The sequence below is a fragment of the Sparus aurata genome, chromosome 11 (assembly GCF_900880675.1).
Source record: "Sparus aurata chromosome 11, fSpaAur1.1, whole genome shotgun sequence".
In the NCBI taxonomy this organism is placed as follows: domain Eukaryota; kingdom Metazoa; phylum Chordata; class Actinopteri; order Spariformes; family Sparidae; genus Sparus; species Sparus aurata.
The window spans coordinates 783,278-795,529 of NC_044197.1; the positions used below are offsets into that span (position 1 = coordinate 783,278).

General features: G+C 46.1%; 1 protein-coding gene across 1 annotated transcript in view; it reads right to left on the reverse strand.

Annotated features, from left to right (window-relative positions):
* patj (PATJ crumbs cell polarity complex component) overlaps window positions 1-12,252 on the reverse strand; it is a 94,324-nt gene that overhangs the window by 20,839 nt on the left and 61,233 nt on the right. The gene's annotated exons all lie outside the window — the stretch shown is intronic.

The window sequence follows — 12,252 nt, forward strand, 5'->3', positions numbered from 1 at the left end:
CAACAGCACGAGATCAAATACAACTGCAACACACTCTGAAGAAAACACAAATACAACTGCAGGAGGAGGAAACAGGGGGAGGAGGAGGAGAGGGAGGAAATAATCCCATAATAGAGAGAAAAAGAGAGAGAGGACAAACAGATGAGCTGGAGGAGAGGAGGAGATGAGACGAGCGTTAAATCTGGTGTCAAACAGAACGCTGCCTAACAGGCCGTGAAATAAACAACAAAACAGAAACGTGAGTGAAATATAAAGCTGAGATTAAAAAGCATCTCCGAGTCTGTCGGAGGGACGGAAAGCCAGAGCTCGTCAGGAAACTAAAGACCAGGACAGAAACCTGGAAGCTGAGAGTTGAGTAGAGAGATCACATGACTCGTGACCTTCTCCTGAGACTGAAGGCGAGGCAGAGCTTCTTTGTTCTTGGACGACTGCAGCCGTGAAGATATGAAGGTTTGTCAGTGACGGCTGTGATGTGAACACGGCCGTCAGCTCTGCTCGGGATTTAAAGGTCAGCGCAGTTATCACAACGACCAGCGTCACGTAAAGAGAGAGTCCATCAGCTCCGACTGAAGGAGCCAAACAAAACCTGCTGCCACAGCAAGAGTCACGGTCCTGAGAACCCAGTGTTCACCGAGGAGGAGGAGGAAGAGGAAGAGGAAGAGGGGGAGGAAGAGGAGGAGGAAGAGGAAGAGGAAGAGGAAGAGGGGGAGGAAGGGGGGAGGAGGAGATGAGATGTCATGAGGTAATGATGACAAATTTAAAGAGAGGCGATGGAGCGAGACTGATGGAGAATGAAGACAGAGTGAGAAGAGATCACACACACACACACACACACACACACACACACACACACACACCTCTGAGGATTTTCTGTTTGTCACCTTTCAAATTATCAACTGATCCTCAGGAAATCAGAAATATTGATCAGTGCAGATTTATTCCCCAAAAACACTTCACTGTTCTTCTTATTCCTGAAACGATCAATAACATCATCCTGATGATTCTCAGCATCCTGCATCGCATTTTCATCACAGCCTGAAAACTGACCACAGCTGCAACAGAAACCCCAAAGATAAATCTGAATACAGATATTTATAAATGAGTTCATAAAAATAAGTATAAATGAACTAATTACAGAGGAATGACACATTAAGTGATTTAAAATGAGGTTTCAGTTGACTGACTGTCGTCCGTGTGACTCAGAGTCAGACGTGACCTCAGTCTGAAGCTTCAGTGTGATTGGACCTGACGGACTGACAGCTGAGAGGCTGAGCGGAGCACAGGGAGAAAAACTCCACGACTGGATCGATGAGATTCACGAGGTGAAGAATGAAAGATATCAATCTCAGCAGGAAACAAGAGACGACGTCTCAGTTCAGATCAGACGGAAACAAAACAGAGTCTGAAAGGTGAAAAGAGAGAAACGAACTGATGACTGAGTCGGTGTCAGCTGGTGTTCAGTTCAAATCTGCCCTCAATGAGAGAAGATGACAAACTGATGAACTGCATCTTCTGGAGAAGTTTACCACATTAAAGAAACACAGAGGAGAAACGAGGAGCTGAAAGCTGAGCAGCTCCTTTGTAATGCTGAGTTACATTTAGAGTGACTGGCTGCTGAAGCTGCAGGCTGACAGAGGATCAGCTGTCAGGAGGCTAGCTGGTTAGCATGCTAACTTCAGTGCACGTCTATGACATCATCACTGTTGTTTGTTCACTCTGATCAGAACATTAGTTCACTTTTAGTATGTGCTTTAAAGGGATATTCCGGTGTAAGTTTAATCCATGTTCTAAATCACCGTGAAACTGTGTTAGACTCCCTCTGGAGAGATCAAGTTAGCAGACCGCTAATTTACGGAGTTTTATCAACCTCAGAAACGACCGCAGGACAACAATACACTGCAGTAAATGGATCCAAATATAAACCGCCACCAAAAAGCCACAAATAATGCTCAGAACAGCACCAAACTTCAGCAACAGTACAAATAGGGTCTCAGCACATAGTCCGGGGCATCTAACCTCCGCTAGCTTAGCTGGATTTCTATTGTGAAGCTAAAAACAGAGTTCAACTCTCCTCCATCAGCTTCCGGGTCGGGGAAGTCCCGACGCGACGATTACCGAGTGCGGTTAGAAATGCTCAATTCCGTTCTTTTCCCTGTCCGCTCTCGATAATAACTGTTATAAACTGGCAGGTAAGACACATATGAACTTTGATTGCTTTTCCATGGAGTCATAATCATACATTTTCATCCATGAGCCGCGGAACTCTGCTGCACTCGGTAATCGACTCGTCGGGACTTCCCGTCAACAGGAAGCTGCTGCAGAAGAGTGGTAAATTTAGTCAGCTTTTCAGTAGAAATCCAGCTAAGCTAGCGGAGGTTAGATGCCCCGGACTATGTGCTGAGACCCTATTTGTACTGTTGCTGAAGTTGTCGTGCGGTCGTTTCTGAGGTTGATAAAACTCCGTAAATTAGCGGTCTGCTAACTTGATCTCTCAAGAGGGAGTCTAACACAGTTTCACGGTGATTTAGACCATGGATTAAACTTACACCGGAATATCCCTTTAAGCTATAATTCTCCTTATCCTCTTTGAAGATTTACGTTATCTGCAGATAAAGAAATTATATGTGATAAAACAAGAAGAACACAACACTGTAGAGCTACGCAACATAGAACAGAGCCACACACGTCGTCACTGGTGAGAACGTTTGTGACAAGAACACGACAGGAGGAACAAAGTCTGATCACAGCTGGGAAATAAATCATCGTTGCTCTCGACGTCTGAGTCTGTCTCACACTCAGCTGTGTGTTTATCTTTTAAATATAAAAATGTTGGTTTCTATTATCAGTCATTTCATCAGGAGGCTGTGACTGTTATCATATCTGCTGGAAAAGATCAATATCGTTCATCGCTAGAAACAACCTGATGTTTCTGTTCTGCTTCATGTTCACGTGAGGAAGGTTACACACACACACACACACACACACACAGCTAAACTGTTTTATCAGGACAGAGAGGAGACGTGTGTGTGCATTTATGTTCTCAGCCTAATGGGCTATTAATTGTTTTAGTGAGATAAGTGTGTGTGTGTGAGAGTGTGTGTGTGTGTGTGAGTGTGTGAGTGTGTGTGTGTGTGTGTGTGTGTGTGTGTGAGTGCGTCTGTGTGTGTGTCGGGCAGAGGACGGCTGAGACAAGGTGGATGAAGGGCAGAGAGGAGACAACATCTGGCTGCAGCTGTGATTCTGACAAAGACGATGATGACAACGACGATGATGATGAAGGTGTGTCAGATGAAGACGAGTCCGTTGGTGTTTAAACTGTGTCGAGGTTCTGACTGTGACGGACGAGGCTGGTTCTGTTTCTGTCGTCTTCATTATTAACGATCCTCTGAGGAGCCTCAGACTGAAATAATAAGAGAGTGAATGTGTTATCGTCTGCAGCTGCGAGCTGACGGAGGTTTGATTCCCCTGCAGAACTCCGCTGTTGTCCAGAATCTATTAAAGACACATGCAGACACACTCTGCTGCTGCCGGCAGGTCATGATGAGAGACCAGAGAGTGAACTGCCCCACAGCACCGTCACCATCCTCCGTCAGCTGCGTCAGCACATTTACATTTAGCAGACGCTTTCGCCCAAAGCGACGAGCAATAAGAACGTTTATCACAAGAGAGAAACCACGACATCACCGTCGATGGAGCAAAACGGGATATAGAAACAACTGTGAAGCCGTCATCTGAGGATCAATACTGCTGTTTATGATTCTTTAAGTGCAGAAGTGCTGTGATTGAAGTGCAACTATACGAACATACACGTGCAGACATTATTTTTGGGAGGGAGTGGTGCTCTGTGGGTGGAGGTGGAGTCTGAACAGAGAGTCTGGAGTCTCCTGCTGCAGACAGAGAGAGACTCTGCTGTCCTGATGTTGGTCAGGACTTCGTTCCTCCACTGAGGCTCCAGAACACAGAAGAGTCTCGACTTCTCTGAGCAGCTTTGTTTGCTCTCAGTGATGGCGGTACCAGCCGGCCCGCTGATGTAGAACAGTGCAGTGCTCTCTCTGGGCCGTGTGTTCTGACCAGGGTTTGGAGGCAGACGGTGCAGTTCTGCTGACGGACTTGAAGACCAGAACCATCGTCTGGAATCTGATGCGGGCAGTTTTTGTGTGTGTATCTTCATGTGTGTTTACGTGCTCCCAGCAAGGTTACTTGTCACAGTAAATCAGGGCCCACACACACACACACACACACACACACACACACACACACACACACACAGGCTGCTGATTTTGATCGAGAACACTCTCATTGTGAAAACAGCAGCAGAGACTTTAGCATCCCTCCAGCTGTGTGTGTATGTGTGTGGTGTGTGTGTGTGCGTGTGTGTGTGTGTGTGTGTGTGTGTGTGTGTGTGTATGTGCCTCAGCTTCTGTCTGGATCAGATGTTTCTGTATGACGTCTTACAGTCTGGCTCGCTGTGAGAAACGCTTCACCAACACAATCAGTTTTTCGCAGCGTGCCACAAACACATCGTCGCCACTAAACAACCCAGTAAGTTGATTAGCAGAGAGTCCAGAGACACCACAGCATACCGGCACCAGGAGTTCTGGACCGTATGCTCACAGAACTTTCAGGTGGTTCAGGGTTATAATAATGATTTGTTTCAGGTTCAGCTTCAGTTGACTTCAGTTGTGTCTGAAGGTAGATTTGGTTGCAGCAGGAGACAAAACATCCATCGAGACTATTTACAACGAGGGACAGAAGACATTCTATCACAGACCATAAGAAACACCTGATCGTGAGTTACAGGTGGGGAAATTATCGGGATGATTGTAAATATCCTCGCAGGTGAGTTTAGTAAAGCGTCTCTCTGTTAACTGGACACTCGAGTCTGAGATGAATAAAAGCTGCTGGTTTCCTGACTGAGAGTCAAACACACGTTCTGCTCACGTTCCAGGTGAACGTTTTGATTTTGAGGTTTTTCTTTCATCCTCATTCTGTCCAATGGCTGCAGCTCTGTCTCTTTAAGCCCCGCCCTCCTGAACACCCAGTCTGCTCTGATTGGTCAGCTCACACACCTGAGCTAGCACCGCTTACAATGTCTTACAATGCAAATGTTTAACGTAGCGTGATGTCACAAATGAGGCATTCAGGGGCAGCTGTTTTCTGTGGGAGAGAGGAACTCCCGGTTGTGTGGGCTTGATTACATGACATTAACCTGTTAAACACACTGAAGAAAAGGTTAAAAAGGGAAAAAAGCATAAAAGTCACACAGCACAGGAAACCTGAGCATGCAGCTCCACTCTACAGGTGAGCAGCACTGTGTTCTGATATCCATACTTCCATCAGTACACTTAAACGTAGCACACTATCCGCACTTACTAAGTACACAGATTTCAGCAGGTGAGTATTGTTCCAGATCTAATACTCTGTGGTGCACTGACTGGAAATTACGATCGCGACAGCCGCCGCTGCTCGTCACCCGCCAAAAACATCCCGCTTTGAACGTGAACAAAAGACATCTAAGACTTTACTTTTTAACAATTACAGTCCTACAATCCTGTAATATGGCTCCTCTGCAGGCGCTGTCGTCTCGGTGGCTATTAAAAATTTTTTTTCAAGCTGAGCGCCTCTGCCTGGCTCCGCTTCTTCCGCTACGTAGACAAGATGGCGGCCGTTGAGTGCGTATAGTGCACATTGTTGCACACTCAACGTTTTTGCCGTTATGAGGGCAACATCCGGGTCCTTTAGGTACACTTCTTTTCACCGCAATCAATATCGGAACACACAAAGTAATCAAACTAAGTACAGTAAGAAGGGGAAGTATGGATATCGGAACACAGCACAGGTGTTTTTACACGGCATGTTCAAAGCTGCTGATCTGTGTGTGTGATGTGTCTCTGCACAGAGGAACAAGGTGAGAGCAAGGTGAGACATGTTTATTAGATTTACATATCTGTGTGTGTGTGTGTGTGTGTGGACTGATCTCAGGTGGAAAAGCTGGAAATAAAACAGCAGCAGAGACCGTCCAGTCTGCTGCTCCTGAGACAGAGTGTGTTTGACTTCAAATGACTGCAGGATGTGTGTGTGTGTGTGTGTGTGTGTGCGCGTGTGTGCGTGTGTGTGTGTGCGTTCCAGTCGTCTGATCGATTGATTAATCTGTGCATAAATAATAACATAACATCCAGATATTTCAGGATGTCCTGAAGCCTCTCTGAAGCAGAGCAGAGTGGATTCATGGCAGCTTCACTGCATCAGACTCAATAACAGGCTTTTAATAAACCTTTGTCCTTTGAGTTCAGCCTGTGAGTCTAAACATCATCAGGAAACATTCTTCATTCACATTCTGCCGCGTTCAATTATTTTTCCTCAGAAGAAGAAAGTGTAAAGTGAAAGCAGCCTGAACAGAGAGCTGAGCAGCAGACTGTGTTCGCCTCCGTCACTGTGATGGAGCTGCTGCAGCAGCTGGTGGAGGTCACTGCAATGCAACAGTAGCTTAGCCTGCTACTCACACACACACTCACACACACTCACACACACACACACACACGCGCACGCACACGCACGCACACACACACACACACACACACACACACACACACACCCCCGGAGGAGGTGGCATTAATCTAGTACTGCCTGCACTGGTCCAGTTAGTAACAACAGACTGAAGGCTGCAGAGAAACAGAAGCAGGAGCAACGCCTGCACCAGTTACTGGTTCAGTACCAGTGTAAGACTCAGTTACTGGTTCAGTACCAGTGTAAGACTCAGTACTGGTTCTGTACCAGTGTAAGACTCAGTACTGGTTCTGTACCAGTGTAAGACTCAGTTGCTGGTTCTGTACCAGTGTAAGACTCAGTTACTGGTTCAGTACCAGTGTAAGACTCAGTTACTGGTTCTGTACCAGTGTAAGACTCAGTTGCTGGTTCTGTACCAGTGTAAGACTCAGTTACTGGTTCAGTACCAGTGTAAGACTCAGTTACTGGTTCAGTACCAGTGTAAGACTCAGTTACTGGTTCTGTACCAGTGTAAGACTCAGTTGCTGGCTTCACTGTCGCCATCGAGAGCCAACTGGTAAACTAAAGCAGCAACACGTCTCCCAGTCAGTGTGTTCTGATCCGTCTGTTCTCTGAGGATCCAGACTGTCATCTCTTTATAAATACTTACATGCAGTGTCATGTTCACATTACATCAGCTGACTGACATAACCACAGTAATAACAATAACCACAATACTTTTAATAACAACATCCTGCTGTTTTCCAACAAGCAGGCAACAAACAGCTGATCCAGTCTTTACTGCAGGTTCTGGACACTTCTGTTACTGTTACGACAGACAGAGGTCCATCTTGTTCTTCTGTCATCCAGTCAGACAGGAACACAGAGGCTCCCGAGCACAAAGAGCTTCAGGTTTAAGCTGGTTTTAGGTTTATGATGCTGGTTAACTGTAATAAACACTCTCACATGCTCCTAAACCTCGACTGCATTGCTTCCACTCCAATGACTGATTCTTTAAAAAGGGGCACATACATTTTACTCCCTCATGTTGTCTCGTGTCCTGTGTGTCATCTTGTTTGTGTTTGTTCCCCGGCTGACATCGGTCCCGTCCAGCCAATCATCTCCTCAGCAGGAGCAGACAGACTGTTAGCACATGTTGGCTGATGGAGCAGGAACATCAGGTGTGACCGGCGACATTACAACTGACTGCATCACATGTAGGCGAGCTGATTCCAGACTGCTGTCATCGCTGCCTCGCTGGCACATTTCCTCAGCACACCTGACGGGACCGAGCTGTCGTTAATGAATTTCTCTGTTATTACGGGCTGAAACGTCTGCAGTGTGAAGAACCTGCTGTGGAAATGATTGTCTGGATTGGACCGAGGCTGAAGCTGTTAGGAAACACTGCAGCACGTCTGCACACAGAAACACTGAACGAGTGTGATGACGACACAGCTGGTGTCCATTTCCTGTTTGGTCTATTAGGTATTTTTGACCTCTGCTGTTAACTCAGCTGACGTACTGATCAGAGACAATCTGACACCATTTCTTCCTCCCTGATACAGATTCTTAAACCTGCACTCTGTGTGTCTGCTGATCTGAGTACTGCTGTGATACCAGAGCGTTAGAAACATTATCATTTAATTATCTTATTTAATAGTCTTTGTTCCAGCAGCTGTAAACTTCTCACCCTGGATGGATGTTTTGTTCTGCACATGCATGAAGTCACACAGGTCACTTGCTGTTTATGGATATTGGCTCCTTGCAAAAACAAATGAATGAATACGACATAAATCACGTTGTGTAACAGCAAAACCAAAACTGTTCAGAACATGTACGACTACATCAAACCCCCAACTACAAATACCAACAAAGACGATGAGGCTCCGCCTCCTCTTCACTCTCTGAACCGCTGTGTCGTCGTCGTTTCTACTCTTTTTCTAGAAGCTACTTCACGTCGACCGTCACGTCACATTCATGGAAGTCACGTCATGTTCATGTTCATCCTACGTTCATGGAAATGAGTCACAACTACTTTTGTTTATTCAACTTTTGATAACACATTTGTATTGTTCTTATTCTGATCTGATTCTGACATCAGTAACTGAACAACCCTCAGATTTATGTTACTGAGCAATCAACATCTGCTTCACCACCTGAGACAGCTCTGCATGAGGAAACTGCTCCATTAAACGACTTATTAATGTTTTATTCATTATTTAGATTTCAGCATTAAATAAAAACATGTTTGACTAAACTGAGAGAAGATGACAGGAAACTGTGAAGCTGAAGGAAGAAACTCGTTAGAATTAAAGTGGGTTCATTTAATTAACTCAAGAAAAGAACGATAAGGGACGTTTAAAAGTCATCACAGGTAGATCAAGCTGACTGATGATGTCAGAGACAAGAGGGAAGTCTTCAGCTATCATGTTGTACGCAAAGTCCAGGAACCAATCGGCACGCAGCGTTCAACCTACTGAAGCTCCTAACACGTCGTTTACCCTCAGACATAAAGTCACACAGACGTTAACCTTCATGTCCGAGACATTTTCACTCGGAACACTGAGACAGATGCACAACAACGTGTGTGTGTGTGTGTGTGTGTGTGTGTGTGTGAGGGAGTGTGTGTGTGTGTGTGTGTGTGTGTGTGTGTGTGTGTGTGTGTGAGGGAGTGTGTGTGTGTGTGTGTGTGTGTGAGGGAGTGTGTGTGTGTGTGTGTGTGTGTGAGGGAGTGTGTGTGTGTGTGTGTGTGTGTCAGGGATGTAGTGAGTGATGCAGACACCTGGGGAGCCCGCCAAGTCAATCTGCGCCATTCATCACCAGTCACACACACACAGACGCGCGCACACACACACACACACACACACACACACACACACACACACACACACACACACACACACAGCAAAACACTTTGACCTGCACAGTTGAATGAGTCATGACACGCTGTTTGCAGTCTCACTGCACACACACAGACACACACACTCTGAAACAATGCAGCATAACCCTGATGTAGAGGAGGTCGGACCCACCTGTTTGTGTGTGTCTCGGTGTGTGTGTGTGTGTGTGTGTGTGTGTGTGCGTGTTCCAGTGAGCAGACAGACATGCAGACAGGTTAAAGGTGACCTCTACCTGGAATCGATGTGTTGACAGAAACATGGTGGAAAAACACACACATACACACACGTCTCATAACTCAGCTGATCTGACCGTGACCGACACTCGAGAAACCACACACACACACACACACACACACACACACACACACACACAGGCAGAGTGAGAGAGCACACTAACCCGGCGGCAACATCGTCCATACTTCAGTCTTCACACACCGAGATAAATCCACATGTACCGCTGAGTGTGTGAGAGAGAGTGTGTGTGTGTGTGTCGTCTCAGTTTCAGGTTTGCTGTAACGATATCCAGAGAACGAGACGTGTGTGTGTGTGTGTGTGTGTGTGTGTGTGTGTCACAGAGCCGGCTGCTGTGATGCTGAGGCAGAGAGCGACCAGCAGCTCTGTTAGACTCTCCAACCTCGATTACTCTCTCTATCACCCCAGCTCTCTCTCTCTCTCTCCTCCCGCTGCTCGACCCTCCCTCCCTCTCCCCTTCCTCTCTCTCTCATCCATCTTTCTCACTCTATCCAAATCTATTTTCCTCCTCGCTCTGTGCCAACCCCCCTCCTGTTGACACACACACACACACACACACACACACACAAATGGAAACTTACAGATTCAAACTGCGTTGCGAAGATGAAAAAAACCTACAAATACGATTAACCTTCACTTTACTCAGATTACTTTTACTCTGAAGGCTTTAGTTACTCTCGTTACTTTGCCCTTCCTGTCCAGTGAAAACCACGGAGGTCCAGATGTGTTGATGTTTGTGATAAAAACATGGATGAATACTTTTAAAAGCATCTTGGATTCGCTGGAAAATACATCATCTCAGAGCTGGCTGACATACTGACATACTGTCACAGAAACAAACGAGGGGACCTGGAGATCTGGACACTCACCAAAAACCCCTGACCTCCAAAATAAACTTGGCATACTCCAAGAATCACAATGAGAATTATCAAATCAATTATCATTTACTTAGAGGCTCCGTCTGAATCCCTGAATCCTGGTTGTGGAGGACAGAGGAGTTGTACAACAACACTTTGAGATATTAAGACTTCTGGAGAGATCTCTGGACACTCGATAAGAACCTCTTGTTCCCACTGAGAAGTCCAGAGACCCTGTTACCTTCCATCTTCCTTAGAAAGTTCTGAAACCTCCTTAAAGACATTTTGTCTTCTAAACAATACCTGGAACCCTCTTCACCACCTCTATTTCACTTCAACTTCTGACGTGTCCTCTAGAACTAAACTCATGGCCAACAGAGATCTGGATCCTTCACAAAGACCCCTCACCTTCGCATCTTCCACCTCAAGTCCATCTCAGAAAAACCCCAGAATTTCCTTCCATAACTCGATCTGAATATCCAGAACGTTATGGTGGGCTCTTACTATCTGTTCAGAGACTCACTAACTCAGACTTCAGACTGTTCCCACTGGCTTCCAAACAGCCACCAGTGTCCCTGTAAGAGTCTGCGGTGTCTGGTTAATGATTTCCTCCCTGTGGAACTCAAACCAAACCCGATGAAGTGCTTTGAGAAACTGCTTCTCCAGCATATCAAAGTCAACATCCCAGTCAGCCTGAGCCCTCACTAACGAATCCACAGAGCATACCATCATCCCTCAGAATCCCTGGGCATCTCTGTGAGTACCCAACAAGACCGACCAACAGCCTCTTCATGGAGCCCTGCAGCCTCCTCGGACACATCCGCTCTCTCCTCACAGTCTCTGGGATATTTAGGTACATTATCAGCCTCCACAAAGATACATGAATTAGTTACATGTCCCTGGATCCCCTGGACGATCCTGGAAGATCCTCGATGCTAAACTCTACCTGGAACCTCCATAACAACACATCCCTTAAATCTCCTAGTATGTCTCCAGGCTTGTTGGTGAAGATGATGTCGTTCTGAAGCCCCTGAATTATCTTCCAGCACCAACTCTGGAACCTGCTTATGGGCTTTAAGTACGCAATGATCCAGAATTTTCTTCAAAGAGCTTCCTCCAAGACTCCCACATCAACCTCAACCTCTCCAAATATATAGTAAATTTCAAAACCTTCAAGTTTCCTTGGAACCTCCTAAAGGACTGTTGAAATCTCCATCCAACCCAGAACTACTCTAGCTTTGAATATCTTTATCTCCAAGTCTTTAGTTACCTGAGACAACTCACTCCCTTCAGGGATATCTACAATTACTGTAACGTCAGTTTACCCTTTAAACTCAGAGTGTATCTTTAGAAAGTGACAACAGAAGTGTCCTGGATCCAGATGTGCGAAACATTGTTCACTTAAAAAAAAAACAAATAACCGGAGCGTCTGTGGCTGAAGCTGGCGGTGTTTGTCACACATCAGACCCTCCCTGTCCCTGACGCCCAGTGGTGCGGTGGTTAGCACTGCTGCCTCACAGCAAGAAGGTCCTGGGTTTAACACCAGGCTGGTGCAGGGCCTTCCTGTGCTTCAGGTTCTCTGGTTTCCTTCGTCATCACAACATGCCAATGTGGTTAACCCTCCAGTCAGTGCCCTTGAGCGTGGCACAGGCTCAGAGTCCGTCCCTGCTGCTGTATGTTGGCCGATTCCTTCCTCAGATTAAATGCAGAGAACCTTGTTCTGTCCCTGTTTTCTGTCTGCCTCTTCACCTGTCTCT